Here is a 26482-nt window from a genome sequence, read left to right as displayed (position 1 = left end):
CTCACTCTATCCACTAGGTCCTGATGTACAGACTTTGCTCTTTGTAGAGCCTGGGGATCACTCCGTTCCTCCCACTCCGGTCTCTGCCCTCCCTAAGCTGTCCCGGGTTTCTGGGGCATTCCGGAACGGGCAAACAAGGCCCTGCAACTACAATTGGTGCAGGCTGAGGTGTTGCTGGGGAAACAAGGCAGGAGAGGGGGCCTTGGAACTGCCTGTCCCAACTCGCTCCACATCAGCCCACAGGTTGCCCAAAGGCAGTGAGGTTTGTGCAAGGACCCTCTTCAGATTGGAGGGTTGGGTGGGGGCTGTAGAGGGGGTGGGGGCGGTGCAGGGTGAGATGCGGGAGGGGGTGAGGGGTGAAGTGGGGGTTGCAGGGGTTGGGGGGTGAGGGGGTGGGGAGTAGGGGGTGCAGGAGAAGTGGGGAGATGGGTGTGGGGTGAGGGAGTGGAGAGGGCAGTGTAGGGGGTGCAGGGGAGGGGGAAGGGGTGTGGGGGTGCGGGGGAGAGGGGTTGCAGGGGTGGGGGCAGTGCAGGGAGTGTGGGGGGATGGGGTGGGGTGTGGGGGGGTGCGGGGAGAGGGACTGCTCCCCAGCACAGGCCGAGGACTTGATCTCCAACAGCCAGAAGGCTGTGAAGCCTTGCGGGGGGGGGGGGGGGTCAGGCCTGCAGCTGTGTTGGTGTTTCTGCCCCCAGTTACCTGCCTGAGGCTTTGCCAGGGGATGCCCAGGACAGGCAAATGGTCAGCAACGGCCAAATCAGGCAAGGAGGGTCCTCCAGAGAAGCAGCAGACTCTGGGGCCCGGGCACAGGCTAAGGGGGGCACCAGAGCCAGCAAATCAGCTCTTAGATATTAATTTTGGCCAGAGGGTTCTCAGGGTTCATTAATGTGCACACATTGAGGCAAATCGTTCACCCTTTTCAATTACTTGCACAAATATATCATGTGAAGAGTTGCACTCAGAAAGATATCATAACTCGGGGCTAGAATTGCCAAGAACATTCTAGAACTGAATAAAAGAAACACTCATTTTTACCAGAATAACAACAACAACAGCTTGTATTTATACATCACCTTTAACATAGTAAAACATCCCAAGGTGCTTCACAGGAGCGATTATCAAACAAAATTTGACCCCGATCCACATAAGGAGATATTAGGACAGGTGACCAAAAACTTGGTCAAAGAGGTGAGTTTGAAGGAGCATCTTAAAGGAGGAGAGAGAGACGGAGAGGTTTGGGGAGGGAATTCCAGAGCTTAGGGCCGAGGCAGCTGAAGGCACGGCCGCCAATGGTGGAGCGATTAAAATCGGGGATGTGCAAGAGGCCAGAATTGGAGGAGCGCAGAGATCTCGGAGGGTTGTAGGGCTGGAGGAGGTTACAGAGATAGGGAGGGGGCGAGGGCCATGGAGGGATTTGAAAACCTTAAATGCAACACACCATTAATGTTAAGAGAAAGAACCTTTGCATTAATACAGCACCTCTCACATCTCTCAGCATGACATACAATGAATTACTTTGAAGTACATTGATCAGCAAGATCAATAACCAATCAATTTATTCCCAGTGCTGTTGATTAGTTGAGGACATGAGGAGATTTCCCTGCTCTTAAAAATAGGACCAGGAAATCTTCAACTTCAATCCGACCAGATTCACGGGGCCTCGGTTTAACATCTCATCCGAAGGAAGGCACCTCCGACAGTGCGGCGCTCCCTCAGTACTGACCCTCTGACAGTGCAGCACTCCCTCAGTACTGACCCTCCGACAGTGCGGCGCTCCCTCAGTACCGACCCTCCGACAGTGCGGCGCTCCCTCAGTACTGACCCTCTGACAGTGCAGCGCTCCCTCAGTACTGACCCTCTGACAGTGCAGCGCTCCCTCAGTACTGACCCTCCGACAGTGCAGCGCTCCCTCAGTACTGACCCTCTGACAGTGCAGCGCTCCCTCAGTACTGACCCTCCGACAGTGCAGCACTCCCTCAGTACTGACCCTCCGACAGTGCAGCGCTCCCTCAGTACTGACCCTCCGACAGTGCAGCGCTCCCTCAGTACTGACCCTCCGACAGTGCAGCACTCCCTCAGTACTGACCCTCCGACAGTGCAGCGCTCCCTCAGTACTGACCCTCCGACAGTGCAGCGCTCCCTCAGTACTGACCCTCCGACAGTGCAGCGCTCCCTCAGTACTGACCCTCCGACAGTGCAGCGCTCCCTCAGTACTGACCCTCCGACAGTGCAGTGCTCCCTCAGTACTGACCCTCCGACAGTGCAGCGCTCCCTCAGTACTGACCCTCCGACAGTGCGGCGCTCCCTCAGTACTGACTCTCCGACAGTGCGGCGCTCCCTCAGTACTGACCCTCCGGCAGTGCAGCACTCCCTCAGTACTGACTCTCCGACAGTGCGGCGCTCCCTCAGTACTGACCCTCCGGCAGTGTACCAGTTATATTACTGGACCAATAATCTAGGGAACATGAGTTCAAATCCTACCCAGGGCAGTTCGAGAATTTGAATTCAGTTTAAAAAATCTGGAAATAAAAATCTGGTCTCAGTAAAAGTGACCGTGAAACTGTCGGATTGTCGTAAAAACCCAACTGGTTCAATAATGTCCTTTAGGGAAGGAAACCTGCCGTCCTTACCCGATCTGGGCCTATATGTGACTCCAGTCCCCACACCAATGTGATTGACTCTTAACTGCCCTCTGAAGTGGTCCAGCAAGCCCCTCATTTGTATCAAATCCACCTTCTCTGGGCAATTAGGGATGCAGAATAAATGCCGGCCTTGCCAGCAACGCCCACATCCTGAGAATGAATAAAACAAGAGTGATCTCATTTACATTTACTAACTCCCACTGTCATGTTCTCTTGCAAAACTTTGCCAAACCTTTGGGGTTCAAAATTCATTTAAAAAACCATTCAGGGCGGCAAGAATTAAGGAAGAGGAAATGTCTGTTTCTCACTGTGAGCTCACTTGAGCCTCACACTTCATCCAGGGAACAGAAAAACAAGAATCCCATCCCCCAACACCTCCCCCCACCCCCCTCCAACCCCCTGCAAACACCCTCCAGCTCAGGAATCTGATTGTATTTTCTGTTTCACTCTCCCCAGTTTATTTTCTGCCATTTCTCCTCACCCTCTCTCACTGTTACACTCAGGTGTTCCCTTGTGGTTCTGGTATGTTGATAGATTTTGCCCTCTGCCCGATTGACCCAGTGAATGCCTGACACAGATCTATGTGTGGGGTACCATACCCCGGAGACTCCTATCCCTCATCTCAAAGAGTGTGCACTGACAATGGACGGCAGGCGTCTGGACAGGAAAGAAAACAAATCAGAATATCTAGAATGGTACCAGGGACTTCAGTTATGTGGAGAGACTGGAGAAGCTGGGGTTGTTCTCCTTAGAGCAGAGAAGGTTAAGGGGAGATTTAATAGAGGTGTTCAAAATCATGAAGGGTTTTGAGAGAGTAAATAAGGAGAAACTGTTTCCAATGGCAAAAAGGCCGATAACCAGAGGACACAGATTTAAGGTGATTGCCAAAAAGACCAGAGGCGACATGAGGAAATAAAAAATTATGCAGTGAGTTGTTCTGATCTGGAATTCACTGCCTGAAAGGGCGGTGGAAGCAGATTCAATAATAACTTTCAAAAGGGAATTAGAGGAATACTTGAAGGGAAAAAATTTACAGGGCACTGGGGAATGGGATTAATTGGATAGCTCTTTCAAAACGGGCAAGATGGGCCGAATGGCCTCCTCCTGTGCTTGTACCCACTATATTATATTTAAGTGTAGTCACTGTTGTAATGTAAGAAACACAGCAGCCAATTTGTGCACAGCAAGATCCCACAAACAGCAATGTGATAATGACCAGATAATCTGTTTTATTGATATTGGTTGAGGGATAAATATTGGCCTCAGGACACTGGGGAGAACTCCCCCCTGCTCTTCTTCAAAATAGTGTCCGTGGTCTTTTACGTCAACCTTAGAGGGCAGACATGGCCTCAGTTTAACGCCTCATCCGGAGGACGGCACCTCTGACAGTGCAGCACTCCCTCAGTACTGCCAGCCTAGATTTTGTGCTCAAGTCTCTGGAGTGGGACTTGACCCCATGACCTTCTGACTCAGCGGCGAGAGAGATACCCACTGAACCAAAGCTGACATCTGCACAGTTCCAGAGAATGTGGACAGCTGAAGGTCCTCAGACTCTGATGCTGATTTTCCTATTTCTGACCCGCAGTGTTTCTGATCCCCGAGTGCTGAAACCAGACAGGCATTTTTCACATTCTCGCTGACTGTCCGATTTTTGGTGATAAAGTGAGTTTGACTTATGGAGGAGTGTGCGGGCTGGGGGAGGGGTGATTAGTCGCCTCAGTGTTGGCATTTCCCATAATATTACTTAGAATTACATAGCTCAGAAACAGGCCATTCGGCCCAACTGGTCTATTCCGGTGTTTATGCTCCACACGAGCCTCCTCCCTCCCTACTTCATCTCATCCTATCAGCATATCCTTCTATTCCTTTCTCCCTCATGTGTTTATCCAGCTTCCCCTTAAATGTATCTACACCATTCACCTCAACTACTCCTTGTGGGAGCGAGTTCCACATTCTCACCACTCTCTGGGGAAAGAAGTTTCTCCTGAATTCCCGATTGGATTTATTAGTGACTATCTTATATTTATGACCTCTAGTTCTGGTCTCCCCCACAAGTGGAAATATCTTCTCTCCGTCTACCCTATCAAACCCTTTCATAATTTTAAAGGCCTCTATCAGGTCACCCCTCAGCCTTCTCTTTTCACCACATTCTGCTCATGACACACATTCCCAAATCCTCACACAATTGACAAGAGGATGAGCGCGGAATCTGATTGTCTAAAAAAAACCGTCAGATTCTTTGACACATAAAATCTGATGAAAACCAGTGACACGGTTCCTGAAATATCAAGGCAAATATTATTTAAAAATTGATGTTTTCCATCGGTCCTTGGAGATCTCGTGTATCTGGGCTGAAACGCTGAGTGATGTGAGCTGTCTTTCTTCATGAATATGAATGATGTTAGTGCGAGTCAAAAATAATAGGAATATTTTTCCCTTTAACCCTGACAACTCCCAGCATCTCTGGGGAGTTCTGTCCCCCACTCCCCCACGCTCTCAGCTGGCCATTTAAAAAAATATATTACAGCTCCCGTTGTATTAATATTAATCTATATTTAATACTAAGTGGGAATTGTCACAGAACCACTATCTATCCTTTCGTTCCCTAATCTTTTACTGCTATTTTCTCGATTTCATCTTTTATTTCCTATTATTTTTGAGCTGTGTTACGCAGTGATGTTTTGTGTAGGGGAAACCTTGTGTCCATCTTATTGGCCAGTGCTCTCCTGACCGACCTCCCACCTTTCACCTTCCATAAACCTCAGCTCATCCAAAACTCTGCTGCCCTGTATCCTAACTCGCACCGAGTCCCGTTCACCCATCACCCCTACATTCGCTCCCGGTCCGGCAACGCCTCGATTTTAAAATTCTCATTCTTATGTTCAAGCCCCTCCATGGCCTCGCCCCCTCCCTATCTCTGTAACCTCCTCCAGCCCTACAACCCTCCGAGATCTCTGCGCTCCTCCAATTCTGGCCTCTTGCACATTCCCAATTTTAATCGCTCCACCATTGGCGGCCGTGCCTTCAGTTGTCTAGGCCCTAAGCTCCGGAATTCCCTCCCTAAACCTCTCTACCCCTCCAACTCTTTCTCCTCCTTTAAGACGCTCCTTAAAATCTACCTCTTTGACCAAGAGTTTGGTCGCCTGTCCTAGATAGGATTAGGTGAAGTAGGGAGAGAGGAGGCTTGTGTGGAGCATAAACACCAGCATAGACCGGTTAAGTCAAATGGCCTGTTTCTGTGCTGTACATTCTATGTAATAATGTCTCCTTATTTGGCTCGATATCAATTTTTGCCTGATTACTCTCCTGTGAAGCGCCTTGGAATGTTTTACTACATTAAATGCAAGCTGCTATTATTCTAACCCTCCCATTAGTTTCCTTACCGTGACTCTGGAACTAACAGCCCTGTGTCCACTGTCCTAACAGAAATTCATCCAAAATCTGTCAAGGGTCTCTGCTGCACAATGCCCTCTGATAATGTCCTACAATTCTACCCACCTCTCACTAAAAACTGATACTCTTAACTTTAAACTGAGTCCGGCTCAAACCTTAATCAATAGAAAAACTTTCTGGGATGGAATTTCCTTTAGGCCCATTTTAAGGCCTAATTGGGAGGCCCGGCCCTAAGTTGGTCCTTGGCAACGGCTTTGCGCCCGTTTTAGGCGTAGGGCGATGGTCGCCCTCTTAAATCCCCACTCCCAAAATTTTCATGCACCCTCACCTCTGAGTCAGAAGGTCATGGGTTCAAGCCCCGCTCCAGACACTCGAGCCCCATAATCCAGGCCGACACTCCCGGTGCAGTACTGAGGGTTGTTGATGTCGTTATCCGAAGGCCGGAAAGTTCTCGGTTCCGGCCTCATTTAAATGTCGGCAACAAGCAGCAGGCATCAAACAGTTGTAGGAGAGCGAGAAATCGGCCAGCGGGTCCAGCACGGAGACTGGGGCAAAGGACGGAGTGTCCCTTTTGTGCCCCCGAAATTGTTCCTCTCCTGGCAGGAGGGGGCGGGTCGGGGCCTGCTCGGAGTCGCAGCCTGACGCAAGAACCAGTTAGAATCAGAGGGTGAAGGTCCGAGGAATGTAAAGGCACTGTGAGAAATTCCACATCTCCAGCCCATGGATGCCTGACCTTATACCTTCAACAATGGACTGGGGATACGGTCCTTTTTAAATCAAGAGACCAAAATTGTTCCCCCAACTCCACAGTACCTGTGATCGCGCCCTTCCCACCACTCTTCCGCTCGCCCCCTCCCCCACTCCCCCCCCCCAACCACTGCTCACCACTCCTCCGCTTGCCCCGTCCCCACTCGCCCCCCTCCCGGGCTCGCTCCCTTCCCCCGCTCACCCCCTCCCCCTCGACCCCTCATTCGCCCCCTCCCCCGCCCGACCCCCCTCTCCTGCTCATCCGCCCCCCTCCCGGGACTTATCTTTGAGCCGCTGTCAGCGAGGAAACTGAGCGGACATTGATCTTCTTCAAACGGGCGAGCTGCTCGTGGAGGAGCGACAAAGCAGGTCACCCAAATAATGATAACGAAGGGGCCGAGTGTAATGTATCCACGTTTGCTGACGATACAAAGCTAGGTGGGAAATTAAGCAGTGAGGAGGACACAAAGAGTCTGCAAAGGGATATAGACAGGTTAAGTGAGTGAGCAAGAAAGTGGCAGATGGAGTATAATGTGGGGAAATGTGAGGTTATTCACTTTGGTCGGAAAAGTAGAAAAACAGAATATTTTTTAAAAGGTGAGAGACTAAGAAATGTTGGTATTCAGAGAGATTGAGGTGTCCTCATACATGAATCACAGAAAGTTACCATGTAGGTACAGCAAACAATTAGGAAAGCAAATGGTACGTTAGCCTAAAGGGGGTTGGAGTGCAAGAGTAAGGAAGTCTTACTGCAATTGTACAGGGCTTTGGTGAGACCTCACCTGGAGTACTGTGTACAGTTTTGGTCTCCTTATCTAAGGAAGGATATACTTGACTTAGAGGCGGTGCAATGAAGGTTCACTAGATTGATTCCTGGGATAAGAGAGTTGTCCTATGAGGACAGATTGAGTAGAATTGGCCTACACTCTCTGGAGTTTAGAAGAACGAGAGGTGATCTCATTAAAACATATAAAATTCTTAGAGGGCTTGATGAGGTAGATGCTGAGAGGCTGTTTCCCCTGGCTGGAGAGTCTAGAACTAGGGGACATAGTCTCAGGATAAGGGGTCGGACATTTAAGACTGAGATGAGGAAAGATTTCTTCACTCAGAGGGTTGTGAATCTTTGGAATTCTCCACCCCAGAGGGCTGTGGATGCTCAGTTGTTGAGTATATTCAAGGATGAGATCGATGGATATTTGGACTCTCGGGGAATCAAGGGATACGGGGATCGGGCGGGAAAATGGAGTTGAGGTTGAAGATCAGCCATGATCTGATTGAATGGCGGAGCAGGCTCAAGGGGCCGTATGGCCTACTCCTGCTCCCATTTCTTATGTTCTTATGTTCTTATGAGGGAGTGCTGCACTGTCGGAGGGGCAGTACTGAGGGAGTGCTGCACTGTCGGAGGGGCAGTACTGAGGGAGTGCTGCACTGTCGGAGGGGCAGTATTGAGGGAGTGCTGCACTGTCGGAGGGGCAGTACTGAGGGAGTGCTGCACTGTCGGAGGGGCAGTACTGAGGGAGTGCTGTACTGTCGGAGGGGCAGTATTGAGGGAGTGCTGTACTGTCGGAGGTACCGCCTTTCAGATGAGACGTTAAACATAGGCCCCGTCTGCCCTCTCAGGTGGACACAAAAGATCCTATGGCCACTATTTCGAAGAAGAGCAGGGGAGTTCACCCCAGTGTCCTGGGGCCAATATTTATCCCTGAACCAAAATCACTAAAACAGATTATCTGGTCATTCATCGCATTGTTGTTTGTGGGATCTTGCTGTGTGCAAATTGGCTGCCGAGTTTCCTACATTGACTACACTTCAAAAGTACTGCATTGGTTGTGAAGCCCTTTGAAGTGTCCTGAGGTTGTGAAAGGTGCTATAGAAATGCAAATCTCTTTCCTTTAACAGGCAAGAAAATTCACAACAGGACAGAACCTTTATAAAATGATAACAAATATGTGGGTGAAACTGATCTTGGGCAGTAGTGTAAAATGGGTGATTGTGACTTTGGACCCCAGTGTGCATTCTGCCCAATCGGACTGGGTGTAAAACGAGCTTTCCATTCGCTGTGGCCCGTTCTACGGCAATGACCAAGAGCAATTTCACCCCCGTGATCTCTCTGATGAAGCACAACATCTCGGGGGTGGGTGTTGGGGGGACCAACTGATGTTACACAAGAGGGGAAAAGACATGAATCAGTAAAATATTGCTTGAGGCAGCTGACAGCTGGGAAAGAATCACAATCCAGAGAGTCCAGAGAGTCCGAATCATCTCACCATCAATTAACAGGAATTAACAGAAGTCCAGGACGGAATATCAATGAGTTCCCAGAACATAACCCATGTCAGACCAGCTCCAGGCATCTCCAGCTCTGTCAGTGCTGATGTTACCGTGGCCCCCCAGATGGAGATTAGCATAAGTCAATCCTGAGACACAGTTTTGTTTGAACGTCATCAGCCGAGACCCAAAAAGAATCGGATCTGAAGACAGAAGCAGTTTTAAATCGGAAGACGATTACTTGTCAAACGCCAGGTTTTGTTTCGAACATCAGTTGCTGCTGGGCGTCGAATGAAAGGCTGGCTTGGTCCCACAGATGTTCTGGTTTGTCTTCCAGTTGTTTGAGTTGATTAATGATGGTTACAGGCCTGTCAGCTCAGAGTTTTCACAGCTCTGGCATTAATGCAAATAACAAGACAAAAATAAAAACAGACGGTGCTGGCAGAACACAGCATCTGAGAGAGATGACAGGTAATCCCTCCTCACAACTGAGAACTAAACAGTAAGCCCAGAATTTCCCAGGCCAAAAGCATCTGTTATTTCTTTGAAGAACTCCCATAAATTTATTCGTCCAGGCTGCTCTCCAATAAATACATGCTAATTCCCTCTTGCCCTATCCTGGGAGATCATTATCCCATCCCTATCCTGGGAGATCATTATCCCCTCTCCCCATCCCATCCCTATCCTGGGAGATCATTATCCCCTCTCCCCATCCCATCTCTATCCTGGGAGATCATTATCCCCTCTCCCATCCCATCCCTATCCTGGGAGATCATTATCCCCTCTCCCATCCCATCCCTATCCTGGGAGACCTTTATCCCCTCTCCCAAATCCCATCCCTATCCTGGGAGATCATTATCCCCACTCCCATCCCATCCCTATCCTGGGAGATCATTATCCCCACTCCCATCCCATCCCTATCCTGGGAGATCATGATCCCCACTCCCATCCCATCCCTATCCTGGGAGATCATTATCCCCTCTCCCATCCCATCCCTATCCTGGGAGATCATTATCCCCACTCCCATCCCATCCCTATCCTGGGAGATCATGATCCCCACTCCCATCCCATCCCTATCCTGGGAGATCATTATCCCCTCTCCCATCCCATCCCTATCCTGGGAGATCATTATCCCCACTCCCATCCCATCCCTATCCTGGGAGATCATTATCCCCTCTCCCATCCCATCCCTATCCTGGGAGATCATTATCCCCACTCCCATCCCATCCCTATCCTGGGAGATCATTATCCCCTCTCCCATCCCATCCCTATCCTGGGAGATCATTATCCCCACTCCCATCCCATCCCTATCCTGGAAGATCATTATCCCCCTCCCCATCCCATTCTTATCGGGAGATCTAGATTTAACATCAGTTTTATGGGCCTACAACGGGTGCAATGATAACCAGTTTGATCTGCACAGACGTTCGGGCCTCTGCTAAATTAGTCGGGGCCTATTTTTGGGCAGACCTGACAGCTCCTGCGCTCATTTCTGGTAAATCCGTTTGCACCAGTCAGAGTTTGCCATGTGCAAGTTTCGGACAATTTCAGGTTGAAAGTTTTTCAGGCATCGTTGGGACACAGTTCCCCGAAACTGGGCCTCATTGCGCCTATTTTGCAGCCATTAAACAAGGTGCAACAGGGTCCAATTTATACCCCGTTGTTTATTCAAATTAGGGGGTGGACTCCTGCCGGAAAATTCAGTGTTGCCGACCCTATGAGCTGCCAGTCCGAGGAACTCTCCGTATTATCAGAATATTGGGGCTTGTGTGTACTCGCTGACCGTTTGGTGACACCTCACTTGGCGTCTTTCCACAGTCTCAGAGTTTCCTGTTCCTACTGTTTGCTGTGAGTATATTTATAGACTCGCCTGGTGTTTTAATATTCCCTGCTCTCCTAACCCATTTTCTATTTTCGTTCTCCTGACCAATTTCTAACCTCTTTTACCTGTTTTTGGGATTCATCTCGGTTACCATAGTACCTGGAACTTTTATACTCCAGGAAAAAAAGAAAGAACTTGCATTTCTATAGCGCCCTTCATGACCACAGGATGGCCCAAAGGGCTTTACAGCCAATGAGGCGACGTCTGCCCTCTCAGGTGGACATAAAAGATCCCAAGTAACTATTCGAAGAAGAGCAGGGGAGTTCTCCCCGGTGTCCTGGGCCAATATTTATCCCTCAACCAATATCGAAAGCAGATTATCTGGTCATTTATCTCATTGCTGTCGCGTTTCCTACATTACAACAGTGACTACACTTCAGAAGTACTTCATTGGCTGTAAAGTGCTTTGGGATGTCCTGAGGTCATGAAAGGCGCGATAGAAATGCAAATCTTTCTTTTTTTTCTCCTGATTTGCTTACCCCGGCAGGAAAGTCACAGCGGCTTCCCCACTCTGGCCTGAGTTAAAACCTAGTTTGGTCGGATTGGCGTCATTGCACTGCGATCTACACATTTACAGAAGGATCCCACCAGCTTTAGGTGGAATATGGACAGCTTTCTGGCAGGCTAATAACCTGGGTCATTTTAACTGCCTGTAGAGTTACAATTGCCGCTTTAAATTGCCTGCTGCATTGTAGGGGGTGGTGGTGTGTGTCAGCTTCACCTCTGACTTCTGAGCGGTCCGAATTGCTCCCACTCCCTGGGTTCTAGACCTTGGACTTATTTGGGGGTTGTGACAAAGTGCAGCAGACAACTGGTTTTGGTGCAAGAAAAGAAACTGGGTTTATTGAAGTCACAAATGAACTTATAACATTAGGATAACACTGAGATTATACAGACCGACAAAGTACACTTAGTTAAGAATGGGGAACACACGGCATAACGAGGGAAAATCACCCTACTAATCCCCTTACCCTTGTCCCACCCCAAAACTTAACTAAATTGAACTAGGAGAGGTCAGGGATCATGCTCACCAACCAGGGTTCCTTGACAGTTCGAAATCCAGCCAGGTAAGCCGGTTGCAGTTTTGGGGTACGATCTTTGTGTCCTCTGGGCCCTGGCGTCCCCACGTGGTCCTGGTCTGTGGAATCTGTGAAGGTTCTTCAGTTGGATAGAGTCTGTTGGTGCGGTAAGGCGCAGTTGTGGGTGGGCGATCTTCGTGGAGGGCTGCGGTTGCCTTGTTGCTGCTCCAAAACTGTTAAAAACCTGTTCCAAAACCAACCCAAAACCTGCTCCAAAACTGAACTGCTTAGAACCTGCTCCAAAACAAAACCCCCCTGTGCTTCGTAACTGGTGGCCCAGTTATAGTGTTTTTTGAATTTCTTATCTGAATCCAAAACAAGGTTAGTTCTTTGTCTGATTATGGTGGGCTTCTTCAGGTGATTGTTGGCTTCCTGTCCCCGTAACTAGTCTTGAACTGAAAGCCATTGTATTGATGGGTTTGCATAATTGCATTGATTGCTACCTTCCTGCTTTTAGTAGTTAGTAGCGATAATTTATGCAAGGTTTTGATGGGCTTTAGTTTCGTGTAAGCTGAAGTTTTTCTCTGGGTAGATTGTTTTAAAGGGAAGAATGCGTATTCTGTCTCCTCTCGTTGTCTCGTTTCAGGCTACAATCCACACTGCACCCAACAAGCCCGGGCATGTCCAGTCCCAGGCCCTCATGGGCCTAATCTCCTGTCTGCAGGGATCCACATTTAACCCAGCAGTTGAGTCCTCTGCCATAAAAGTCCAAAAGTCATATCCTCGTTGATGATATGAAAAATGTGCGAATTTTGAGAACCCTTCAGTCCCCCCTGTGATACTTAAACCTTGCTTCAAGTATCATACTGGAAAAAGGTGAGCAAAATTCCTGACCCTCCATAGTCAATCTTCCCCTGTAATTGCCTATCTAAGATCTCATGACACATACATTCCCCATTCTATAAAAATGTTGGGTACGTAAACATGCAAAGGCAAAATACAGTTATTTACATACATCCAAACATGGAGGGGGTCCAACACCCGACTTGGTGCACAGACATCTTTATTAAAAGAAAACAACACGTAAAAGTCTTTCTTAAAAATAACCGAACACAAAAAAACAACAATCTTTATTCAGGAACACAAAAAAAAGTTCAAACAGGTGTGTCTCTCTCCACCTTAGCATAATGCTTCTTCCAGGGCCTTTCGTTTTGGAACTCTAGGATTTTGCCTTTTCCCTTGCACTGAGAGCACAACAGGTACAACACTATTCCCAGCTGGCAAACCACGAGGATGTGGGAAGCCATTCTGACCCATGAAGGGACCTCTATGTTTTTGAAAATGTCCCACCAGGGCGGGACTGTGATATCTTGAATCTCTCCCTCTATCTCGTGTGTTTTCTGTTCCAAAGTATAGAAATGCTTTTGTGATAACTCTACAGCTTTTAGTAGTTTAGTAAGATGTTCTGGTAGAGGGGGAATTTCGTAACCGAAATGTGTGACATAGTTCTGCAGGTTGGTAATGTTTTCCCGAACAGTGAGGTGAACAGTGGAGGGTTCAGGAATGGGGACAATCCGTTCCTGGGCCACTTGAACTTCTGCCTCGGGTTTAAAACAAAAACTGCTGTCACTCACCGGACACCAGGTGTACTGTCCAAGCTGGTAGGAGGGCGCACTTGTGGTGACACAATATGTCCCACCCCCTGTATATGCTCCCTGTGGGGGAACATGGCCTTGTGGCATTACCTCCATGGTACAGTTTATAGGTCGTGCACCAGCAGTTTTAAACCCGCACTGTGGTCTAGAATAGGCATTCAAGTGCTGAGGACACAGTACTACGTGTGAACCCCAGCTCCGGCACCCAGAGAGGTCTGGACCTGTCATCATGTGCTCCCACTTTATGACGTAAGGTGGGACCGCTGTGAAACGGACGTGTGCACCCCCTTGAATGACTCCAATGTTCTCCACCCTATATATCGGTGCAGGTCGGGCTGTCCCACCCATGACCGGCATCCTCACTACGATACCCATGATGGTGTGGTTGGAGCGCCCACAATCTACTGGGACAGGGTCTGCTTCAGAGGCTAGGCGGAACTGACACGGGCTGAGTGAATTCTCAAATGGGTGGAGGGCTGCGAGGTGCTTGTTGCTGATCCAGGAGGGGACTAAACCCTGCTTTAAATCCTCCAGGTTGCTGCGGCCCTCGCCCAGCAACCATGCCCCGTACAGCACGCACACCTCATTCTGTGCAGCCTGATCTGATGCATTCCTATCCTCTCGAATGAGTGCATTCACTGTTTTGGCGTGCCTTTCCAACTCAGCAATAATCTCCTTTAAATGGAGCGTCATGGCCTGGTCCTCGTGTAGCTCTGAGCCGACCACTGCGTTTTCCTCTGTTAAGATTTTACGTAATTGTGTTTTTAAACCGTTTATTTGTGTCTGCAATTCTATGTCATCCAGACTGTTTATCACAGAGGATCCTGTATTATACGCTGTGAGAACATCATTCCAGGTTCCCCTTCTTTGTCTCCCTGCATTGCTAAAGTACTCAGTGTAGGTAGTGTACAATTCTGTTTTGTCCACATTGACAAAATCGAACTCGTAGAATTTCCTGAACATTTCTCTTAACAGGGCCTGGTAAAGCTGTTCTGTCTCCTTGGGGTACCACTCAGGTAAATGTACCTCTGTGAGGTTTAGAATCACGGAAGCTACCGCGTCGTGTACTCCCTGGTATAGCACCTTTTCGGTCGGCACTAGTACCAGCCCATTCCCTGGTCCCTTGGTGGTGGCAGGGCACTTCTCCATATGTGTCCTTACTGTCGGAACCGTGGGCAGGGCCTTTCGGACGCGTGCCACGAGTTCAGTGGCCTGAACTGAGGCTGGAGAGGATGGGGTTATGCAAGTGTGTAGGTGGGAATCCCATTCCACCCCCTTCCCCTTGTCCAGCCATGCTGCAGAAAAGAGAATGGATATGCCCATGGGGCAGATCTTCCGCGACCCCCACATGCAGACACAGATACCCTGTTCCGATTTCCACCACTTGTCCCAGCACACGCTCACCCCCCCCATGGTTCCCTGTAATGGTTCGATGGGTGTCGTTCCCCAGTCGCTCCCAGTCAGCTGTACGGTCCCCCATGTCTCTGCTCAGCTTCCTGAGCCACCACCACCTTCCCAGGGGAATCTGTCCTCTGCAGGTCAGGCACACACGTTTCCCCTCAGTGACCCCGACCTGTGAGGCCACAACCTGTACACTGGGGCAGGGGAGGGAGGCCTCCCCGTAGGTGAACCCGGTCTGACTGGAGTATCGGGTGGAGTTCGATCCCAGCCACCCTGCCCATCGTCCCACATGGGAATAGGTGGTGATCTCCTCCACGTTACCTCCGCTGCCCCCCGCAGTCACAACCGGTGCTCTCTCCCCTGAGTTCTGGTCGCCGCACTACAGGAAGGATGTGATCGCTTTGGAGAGGGTGCAGAGGAGATTCACCAGGATGTTACCAGGGCTGGAGCGCTTCAGCTATGAAGAGAGACTGGGAAGATTGGGTTTGTTTTCCTTGGAGCAGAGGAGGCTGAGTGGGGACATGATTGAGGTGTACAAAATTATGAGGGGCACAGATAGGATGGATACTAAGGAGCTTTTTCCCTTCGTTGAGGGTTCTATAACAAGGGGACATAGATTGAGGGTAAAAGGCGGGAGGTTTAGAGGGGATTTGAGAAAGAACTTTTTCACCCAGAGGGTGGTTGGAGTCTGGAACTCACTGCCTGAAAGGGTTGTGGAGGCAGGAACCCTCACAACATTCAAGAAGCATTTGGATGAGCACTTGAAATGCCATAGCATACAAGGCTACGGACCAAATGCTGGAATATGGGATTAGAGTAGACAGGGCTGATGGCCGGCGCGGACACGATGGGCCGAAGGGCCTCTATCCGTGCTGTATAACTCTATGACTCTATGACTCTATGACACCCAAAAATGTGGGAGTCCTCCACGTCACCTCGTCTCCCAGCGGCCATTCCTATCAGGGTGAGGAGGAGTATGCCCCCCATCCTATCGAAATCCCTTCTGTAGGGAGACATAAGAGCATATAGCCAGGTCCCGAACAGATTCGCTGGCTTGGGTAAAGCATAGTCGAGTCTTGTGACCTCGACTCTTAAACAATAATACTTAAACTACCAACCACCTTATTTAAAATTTAACTAAAACACCCAAACTTAACAATCTCAAAATTAAATAACAGAAGCTATGTACATCCGCCGCCCGTCCCCGGGCGGCCAGGCTAATCCCTGTTCGGGTAATAGCACTCTACTCCCTTCGGTGTGGCCGCCCTGTCCTGTACCTTTGGTCCCTCGCAGCCTGCCTCAGATCGATCCCTGACTTGAGGGGCTGCCCTTTTAAACTGGGGAGCCGGGGACCACGGTTTCTTTGGCCGTGGCGTTCGTGGGGACCGTCTAGGGACTCTGGCTGGTGGGGGTTTTCTGGCTGGTGAGTCTTTAACTCGAGCCACTGTCCCCTCTTGTGCGGTCTGTGGAATCTCCACTGCCGCTGGCTGGGGATTTCTATCCTCAGGCTGTACCTCTTCTAAACCTGTGTCAGGGGCAGGTAACTCTCTGCCCTCAGGTCCCACCTCGTCTGAGTCCCAGATGAGTGGGGGAGTGTCCCAAACGGTGGGTGGGATGGCCCTTCCCTTAAAACAAGCCACTGCACCTGCTTGTGCAGTCTGTGAGTTTGCTCCTGCTGCAGGCTGAGGATTTTTATCCTCAGACCTTGCCCCAACTGGCTGTTCCCTTCTCTCCAATTTGAACAACTTACATTGGTTAATGTGGAACCATTTGGTGTGCCGAGGCAGCTTTATGGCGTATCCCATGGGGCTTGCCTTATCTACAATGCTGTAGGGCCCCATGTATAATGGTTCTAGACTGCCTACCTGAGCAAAATTCCTAACCATAACCTGATCCCCTATCTCCCACTCGTGGTGCGTACGGGGTTCTAACAGCAGTCGGTTACTCCGATGCTGTTTTCCCATGTTGCTGGCACCCTGCCAGTGAACCTGTTTAAGGTGTTCAAACAGATTCCTGACGAAGCTGTCCCGGTTCACCTCTCTGAGCTGACCCTCCGTGAGCACCGGGGCTAGCACATGGGTGGGGGTCCGCATAACCCTACCAGTCATGAGCTCGTGTGGGGAATACCCCGTGCCTTTTGACTGGCTGGCTCGGATCCCCATTAGGACCAACGGTAAGACTTCTACCCACTTTCTAGGTGAGTCTACCGTCTCTTTCCTCAGCCTTTCTTTCAAGGTTCTGTTCATCCTCTCTACAATCCCTGAGGACTGTGGGTTGTGTGCAACGTGCCATTTCCCCTCTATGCCGAGTACCATAAGGGTATTCTGCATGACCTGCCCGGTAAAGTGGCTCCCTTGGTCGGACTCTACGTACTGTGGTAGCCCCCATCGTGAGAACACCTCCCTGACCAGGATCCTGGCTGTACTCATAGCCGTGGCTGTTCGACAGGGGAAGGCTTCTACCCACTTTGTGAACACATCCACCAGGACTAGGCAGTACTTATAGCCTCCCTGGGCGGTGGGTAGGGGCCTGATGTAATCGACCTGGATCGACTGCCATGGTCCCTCTACCCTCCTGATGTGTCCCATAGGTACTTTCCTTTTGTGGGGGTCAGGGTTGTTAGCAGCACACACCAGACAGCTGGCACAGAACTCGCGGACATCTTCCTTGAGTCCTGGCCACCATCCTGCCTGTTCCACCCGCTGCCAGGTGGTCTCAGGCCCGGGATGCCCCGCTCCTGGACCCTCATGGGTCAGTTGAAGGAATTCCCTCCTGTGCTGCTGCGGTACGACCCATTGCTCTCCCTTAAACAGCATGTCCTCCTTTACAGAGAGGGCTGCTGTGCTGGAAGGGCCGTCCACCCTTTTCCCTTCTGCCACTGCACTGAGGACTGCCTTGAGGACGGGGTCTTGGGTTTGGACCGTCTTAAGGTCCGGGGTTAAAGCTACCCCTGCACTCCCCTGTGTCCCATTCCTACCCGTGACTGCTGCTATAGGACGGGACCCATATGGGTCCCAGAAAGTGCCTGTGCGGGCACCCTCCTGAGCTAGCACGTCGGCCTGCCGGTTGCCCTCACTCCGGGGTTCTGTGGAGGAATGGGCTTTCACCTTATGGATGAAAACCTCCCCTTCCTCCCCCACTGCTGCTAAGATTTTCTCCAGCAAGGGTTTCACTGTGAGGGGTCTCCCGTCAGCGGAGGTGTATCCGCGGCGGGACCAGATGGCCAGGTACTCCGTACACGAATTGCATGTGAACATGCTGTCCGAGCAAATCGTGTATGGGGTGGGGAAGATCTCGGGGTGTGTAACCACGTACACTACCGCGGACAGTTCAGCCTGCTGGGCGCTCATGGTGCTGGGGAGCTTAATTGCCAGGGCAAGGTCTGCCGCTGGGTCATAAACTCCACACCCCGTGAGTCACTCACCAGCAGATACTGTGCTGGAGCCATCCACAGAGATTTCACGGCCTGTGGGGTGTATCCCGGCCCGTAAACCTATGTTTACTTCCCAAACCCCTTCTATGGAACACCGGTGGGCTGTTCCAGGATATACCAGGTTAGCTGCGAGCTTTGGCTCGCAGAGCCCTTTTACTTTCAGGTCCATCTGTGAGAGAAGCAGGGTCCAGCGAGCAATGCGGGCACTGCTCACTGTCCCATCCTTGATTCTCCCGTCCAGGAGCATCTGGGTGGGCGTGTGATGGGTGAGGAGGGTGATGGGAGAGGTGCCTGTGAAGATCAGTGATCTTTTCACAGCCCAATATGTGGCCAAGAGGTGCCTTTCACAATTGGAGTAGCTCTTCTCCACATCTGTGAGTATCCTGGAGGAGTAGACCACCGGTCTCAGCTTGCCATGCCGCTCTTGGAGCAGCACAGCACTCAGGCTGTCCCCGCTGGCTGCTACCTCCAGAAAGAACTCTTTCGCTCCATCTATGGCCCCGAGAGCTGGTGCAGTCTGCAGATCTTTCTTGAGCCTGACAAATGCTGCCTGGCAACCCTCATCCCAAACCCACTCCACTCCCTTATGCAGGAGTCGGAGCAGAGGGGCTGCTGTGGCCGCATAGTCCTCAATGAAGTCTCTGCAGTACCCGGTTAGCCCTAGAAACGATCTCACTCCCGTGACTGTGTGGGGGACTGGTAACTCCTGTCCTGCTTCCCTTCTAGCTTTATCTATGGCCCTTTCCCCAGCGCGTATTGTCAGGCCCAGGAATTTCACCTCCTGCTGGCCGATCTGTGCTTTCTTTGGGTTCACTTTAAAACCTTCCTGCCCGAGCAGTTCCAGCAGTTCGGCCAGAAGTGGGCCATGCTCCTCTCTCGAATCGGTGAATAGGAGCAGGTCATCCACGTATTGTACCAGCTGCCTTGGGCTGGCTGAAGCCCTTTAAACTGTTTGCCATGCATTGGTGGAAAATGCTGGGGCTATTGTGGAAGCCCTGAGGCAGACAGTTCCAGGTGTACTGTTGCTCTTTAAAGGTAAAGGCAAACTTGTACTGATCCTCTCTCCTTAAAGGGATGGACCAAAACCCGTTGGAGATATCCAGCACCGTGAAAGTGGTCGCGGATGCTGGGATACTTCCTATCAGGTCGGCAACTGCTGCTACCGTGGGTGCACAGGCTGGGATGTTACTGTTGAGCACCCGATAGTCCACTGTGGCCCTCCAGGAGTTGTCCGGTTTTCTAACCGGCCACAGTGGAGAGTTCACGTGGGTGGCTATCGGTCTCAGGACCCCCTGTTGCACTAAAGAGGACATGGCTGCTTCCATGTCTGGCTCCGCTTCCCTGGGGAAGTTATATTGCTTTTGTGGTCGGGCCATAGGGTCCCCGTCTACACTGACCCCAAACCCATTGACCCTCCCACAGTCGTGTTTGTGTGTGGCAAATGTGGCTAGGTGGGCTCGCACAAATGCCTGGAACTCCCTTGGGGTATTGCTGACCATGAGTTCGAGGTTATAACCCTCTTTAGGCTTCATGGTGCACAGGGTCCCCTTCCCCTGTTTCCCTGGGATGACGACTACTCCGCCTTCCTTTCCTGTATTTACCCCCACAGGCAGTGATTCCTCAAATCCACTAGGATCCCGTGGCCTACAATAAAGTCGGCTCCCAGGATCCCTTTTCTGCCCTCCACTTCCCACTTCATTAGGACACAGGTCCACTGAGAGCGGAGTGTTCCTAAACGAATGGTCAGCGGGATGGAAAATGAGCCAGCCTGTTCTTTACCTGTGAATCCCGACAGACTGTCTGGGACCCCGCTAGATAGAGGTGAGGTGGTGGGGTGAGCTGAATGGATCACGGTACATGATGCTCCCGTGTCCAACAGATAGGTCCCCTTTACCTCTTCTACCTCCATCTCAACGAGGGGTCTCTTCCATAAGTCGTAGGTAAGGGAACACAGGTAAACAGGCTGCGCTGGCTCGAGTCAGGGTTGTGGGTTAGATGGGGCTGATGGGGTCAGAGCGCCGGTGGTGGCTGCTACCTTCCCTGGGCCAGTCAATAGGGTTCTCATGGCGTCCAAAAATGACTCGACCGTGGTGGGAGGGATTCCTGTCTCTGCCTTTTGGGCTGGGGTTGAGGAATTCTTTCCCTTGTTATCTTTCCAAGGATTCTTACACTCCTTCCTCCAGTGTCCATCCTTCCCACACCCATAACAGTTGATCTTTGTGCTAGAAGGGTTATTCCCTTCCTGATGCCACTCCTTCCTACCCTGGCCGGGTTTCATTTCATGCACTTTCCCTTTCGGTGGGTGTGCATCGGTTCCTTTACCATTACGGTAAGCTATGGTCAATTGTCTGACCACTGTGAGTTCGGTAGTCAGGGGATTCTTTGGGTCAAACCACATTCCTGCCGCAGCCCTGACCTGTGGCAAGCTGTTTGCCACCAGGCAACGGAGCCAGTGGGCCCGCTGATCCTGGTCCAGGTGAGCTCGGTTAGGCGTCCCACTGCATGCGCTCCTATACACCGGCCACAACCTGTCTGCAAAAGCCTGCGGGGTTTCTCCTACGAGCTGCACTGTTTTTTCCACCCGGGAGAAAGGACTTCCCTCATTCATCCCCATGGCCTCAAGAACTTCCTCCTTGAGCTCCCCATAATCACACTGTCCCCTCTTACATTGGTCAGAGAGGGACTGGAAGAGCTTCCTCTCCAGGGAGAATAGCAGCATTTTGGCCTGTTCAGCATCATTGCACTCGTTGATGCTGCTTGTTCCACTTCCCTGAAGTGGACCGAGGGATCCCCATTTGCAGCAAGTTTAGTTAAATGGCTTACCATGGCCCTAAGCTGTTGGGTGCCGTGGGGAACTACGAACTGGTTTTGGAGGGGTCCCTCATCCCCGTTATCAGCGGGCGGGCCGAACCTTTGCTGCTGGGCCGGGCACATCGGCCCCGGTCCCAGCCTCTCTTGCTGGGGGTTTTCCTCCTCAGCTTCTGCCCCTAATTCCACCCCCACCTCCTGCCAGCTTTCGCTAAAACTTGGCGCTACGGGTGGTGGTCGTGGGCCCTCCTGCTCCTCAACCGGGTCGTCCCTTGGCACTACCTGTGGTGTCTGAACCGTTCTCCCCAGGTTCCCTGTGACGTCGACCTGGGCTGCACTCGGGCTTATGAGGCACACCAGGCCTTTTGCCGTCCTTAGAGCAAGGTTCAGACTCTCTATCTGCTTCTGACAGGGGCCATGGTCTGAATCCTCAAACCCCTGTGTGCTCACTATCTTATAGGCTGCCTGTAAGCCTTTTACTTTCTCCTCCTGCTCTCTTACTTGACTCGCCAGGCGGGCATTCTTTTCCCGCAACCTCAGCTCGTTGTTCTTGGCCTCAGTGACCTGACACTGTAAATATTCCTGCTGGGTCTTATGCTCCCCCACTAACTGCACCCTTTCCTGGTTCAGAGTCTGCAATGCTAACAGTAACTTCTCCCCTGCTAGGGCCGTCGTTTGGACTTCCAGGGCTGACTGCCGAATCTCAGCTGCCTGTGCTTCAACGAGCCTGTCCAAAAGCTGGATCTGTTGCTTGAAGCACATCAGCCAGACTGCCTTTTCTATGGATTTTTTATGATCCTTCCCTTCTGTCCATTTAGCTGCAGCATCTACCGGGCGCCCAGCCTTTAACAGATCAGTGACCCATTGTTTTTCCATATTCACCTTACTGAACACATAATCTGAAATCCTTTCTTCCATTACAGTTCTCTCTTCCAAATCAGTGTCCACTGTGTCACATCCCTTTTGCCAAGGTCCCATCTGGGTCGCCATCCTGTAGGGGGTGGTGGTCTGTGTCAGCTTCACCTCTGACTTCTGAGCGGTCCGAATCGCTCCCACTCCCTGGGTTCTAGACCTTGGACTTATTTGGGGGTTGTGACAAAGTGCAGCAGACAAACTGGTTTTGGTGCAAGAAAAGAAACTGGGTTTATTGAAGTCACAAATGAACTTATAACATTAGGATAACACTGAGATTATACAGACCGACAAAGTACACTTAGTTAAGAATGGGGAACACACGGCATAACGAGGGAAAATCACCCTACTAATCCCCTTACCCTTGTCCCACCCCCAAAACTTAACTAAATTGAACTAGGAGAGGTCAGGGATCATGCTCACCAAACCAGGGTTCCTTGACAGTTCGAAATCCAGCCAGGTAAGCCGGTTGCAGTTTTGGGGTACGCTCTTTGTGTCCTCTGGGCCCTGCCGTCCCCACGTGGTCCTGGTCTGTGGAATCTGCGACGGTCCTTCAGTTGGATAGAGTCTGTTGGTGCGGTGAGGCGCAGTTGTGGGTGGGCGATCTTCGTGGAGGGCTGCGGTTGCCTTGTTGCTGCTCCAAAACTGCTGTTAAAAACCTGTTCCAAAACCAACCCAAAACCTGCTCCAAAACTGAACTGTTTAGAACCTGCTCCAAAACAAAACCCCCCTGTGCTTCGTAACTGGTGGCCCAGTTATAGTGTTTTTTGAATTTCTTATCTGAATCCAAAACAAGGTTAGTTCTTTGTCTGATTATGGTGGGCTTCTTCAGGTGATTGTTGGCTTCCTGTCCCCGTAACTAGTCTTGAACTGAAAGCCATTGTATTGATGGGTTTGCATAATTGCATTGATTGCTACCTTCCTGCTTTTAGTAGTTAGTAGCGATAATTTATGCAAGGTTTTGATGGGCTTTAGTTTTGTGTAAGCTGAAGTCTTTCTCTGGGTTGATTGTTTTAAAGGGAAGAATGCGTATTCTGTCTCCTCTTGTTGTCTCGTTTCAGGCTACAATCCACACTGCACCCAACAAGCCCGGGCATGTCCAGTCCCAGGCCCTCATGGGCCTAATCTCCTGTCTGCAGGGATCCACATTTAACCCAACAGTTGGGTCCTCTGCCATAAAAGTCCAAAAGTCATATCCTCGTTGATGATATGAAAAATGTGCGAATTTTGAGAACCCTTCATGCATCCCTTTAATTTGCCTGCTGCGTCCCTTTAATTTGCCTGCTGCATCCCTTTAATTTGCCTGCTGCGTCCCTTTAATTTGCCTGCTGCGTCCCTTTAATTTGCCTGCTGCGTCCCTTTAATTTGCCTGCTGCGTCCCTTTAATTTGCCTGCTGCGTCCCTTTAAATTGCGTTCCACCTTTTCTGTTCCTGGCAATGCCGGATGCCCATTTTATATCGGTGTTAATAATGTCAACCATAAACAGGGTCTCAATGACGGAAAGCGGGACATCTGGCATCACCAGGTATCACTGCCGCTGCACATCTGGCAACAGGTGATGCTGGAAAATAAATTGGATGCAAATGGGTGGGGATCTGGTGAAATGGGGATCTGGTGAAATGGGGATCTGGTGTAATGGGGATCTGGTGAAATGGGGATCTGGTGTAATGGGGATCTGGTGAAATGGGGATCTGGTGAAATGGGGATCTAGAATATTGGGGATCTGGTGTAAAAACAATTTAGGATAGTAGGGATCTGGTGTATTCAGGAACTGGCGTAATAGGAATCCAGTGTAATAAGACAGCAGTTCAAAGGGAGAGCTGACCATCTCCTTCTCAAGGATGGATAATACAGCTTTGTCAACATTGACCACTTCTTGAGCACAGATAAAAATCTATTCACCCAAATGTCTGTTGACTTGACATGGGACCCTTTAGACACGTTCATTCTGCTAACCTCAGGCCTTCTCCGAACACATACACTTGGAACTCTCTCCTCCAACATGGACTTGTGCAGGTTCCTTTAATTGGAGGACAAAGTTCAAGCAGACAAAAGTGTAAGTCCAACTAATTATCCTCGCCACTCAGACACGCTGCTCCTGCCTTGGAGGCACTAAAGGCACTTTCGAGCAAGCAGGATTCTGATACAAAGAACTTAAACGGAGATGAATCACGGTCCCAACACAGAACCATCTGTTCTCTCAGAATAGTGAGGCCCTGTGGCTACAATTCTATTAATCTCGTACACACACACACACACTGAACGTGAGCAGAGGAATGTAACAGGCCGAGTACCTGTCTCAGATCGAGGGCAACATTCAACATTAGACTGGATAGATAGATGGCATACTGGCATAATTTTTTAAAAATTCATTCTCGGGATGTGGGCGTCGCTGGCGAGGCCGGCATTTATTGCCCATCCCTAGTTGCCCCTTGAGAAGGTGGTGGTGAGCCGCCTTCTTGAACCGCTGCAGTCCGTGTGGTGAAGGTTCTCCCACAGTTCTGTTAGGAAGGGAATTAATAAGAACATAAGAAATAGGAGCAGGAGTCGGCCAATCGGCCCCTCGAGCCTGCTCCGCCATTCAATAAGATCATGGCTGATCTGATCCTAACCTCAAATCTAAATTCATGTCCAATTTCCTGCCCGCTCCCCGTAACCCCCAATTCCCTTTACTTCTAGGAAACTGTCTATTTCTGTTTTAAATTTATTTAATGATGTAGCTTCCACAGCTTCCTGGGGCAGCAAATTCCACAGACCTACTACCCTCTGAGTGAAGAAGTTTCTCCTCATCTCAGTTTTGAAAGAGCAGCCCCTTATTCTAAGATTATGCCCCCTAGTTCTAGTTTCACCCATCCTTGGGAACATCCTTACCGCATCCACCCGATCAAGCCCCTTCACAATCTTATATGTTTCAATAAGATCGCCTCTCATTCTTCTGAACTCCAATGAGTAGAGTCCCAATCTACTCAACCTCTCCTCATATGTCCACCCCCTCATCCCCGGGATTAACCGAGTGAACCTTCTTTGTACTGCCTCGATTTTGACCCAGTGACGATGAAGGAACGGCGATATATTTCCAAGTCGGGATGGTGTGTGACTTGGAGGGGTACGTGCAGGTGGTGTTATTCCCATGTGCCTGCTGCCCTTGTCCTTCTAGGTGGTGGAGGTCGCGGGTTTGGGGGGTGTTGTCGAAGAAGCCTTGGCGAGTTGCTGCAGTGCATCCTGTGGATGGTACACACTGCAGCCACAGTGCGTCGATGGTGGAGGGAGTGAATGTTTAGGGTGGTGGATGGGGTGCCAATCAAGCGGGCTGCTTTGTCCTGGATGGTGTCGAGCTTTTTGAGTGTTTTGGAGCTGCACTCATCCAGGCAAGTGGAGAGTATTCCATCACACTCCTGACTTGTGCCTTGTAGATGGAGGAAAGGCTTTGGGGAGTCAGGAGGTGAGTCACTCGCCGCAGAATACCCAGCCTCTGACCTGCTCTTGTAGCCACAGTATTTATGTGGATGGTCCAGTTAAGTTTCTGGTCAATGGTGACCCCCCAGGATGTTGATGGTGGGGGATTCGGCGATGGTAATGCCGTTGAATGTCAAGGGGAGGTGGTTAGGCTCTCTGTTGTTGGAGATGGTCATTGCCTGGCACTTGTCTGGCGCGAATGTTACTTGCCACTTATGAGCCTAAGCCTGGATGTTGTCCAGGTCTTGCTGCATGCGGGCTCGGACTGCTTCGTTATCTGAGGGGTTGCGAATGGAACTGAACACTGTGCAGTCATCAGCGAACATCCCCATTTCTGACCTTATGATGGAGGGAAAGTCATTGATGAAGCAGCTGAAGATGGTTGGGCCTAGGACACTGCCCTGAGGAACTCCTGCAGCAATGCCCTGGGGCTGAGATGATTGGCCTCCAACAACCACCGGTATCTTCCTTTGTGCTAGGTATTACTCCAGCCACTGGAGAGTTTTCCCCCTGATTCCCATTGACTTGAATTTTACTAGGGCTCCTTGGTGCTGCACTCGGTCAAATGTTGCCTTGATGTCAAGGGCAGTCACTCTCACCTCACCTCTGGAATTCAGCTCTTTTGTCCATGTTTGGACCAAGGCTGTAATGAGGTCTGGAGCCGAGTGGTCCTGGCGGAACCCAAACTGAGCATCGGTGAGCAGGTTATTGGTGAGTAAGTGCCGCTTGATAGCACTGTCGACGACACCTTCCATCACTTTGCTGATGATTGAGAGCAGATTGATGGGACAGTAATTGGCCGGATTGGATTTGTCCTGCTTTTTGTGGACAGGACATACCTGGGCAATTTTGCACATTATCGGGTAGA

Source organism: Heptranchias perlo, chromosome 17 (assembly GCF_035084215.1).
Source record: "Heptranchias perlo isolate sHepPer1 chromosome 17, sHepPer1.hap1, whole genome shotgun sequence".
Lineage (NCBI taxonomy): Eukaryota > Metazoa > Chordata > Chondrichthyes > Hexanchiformes > Hexanchidae > Heptranchias > Heptranchias perlo.
The sequence above is the reverse complement of the archived record's forward strand: the minus strand, read 5'-3'. Positions refer to the sequence as shown.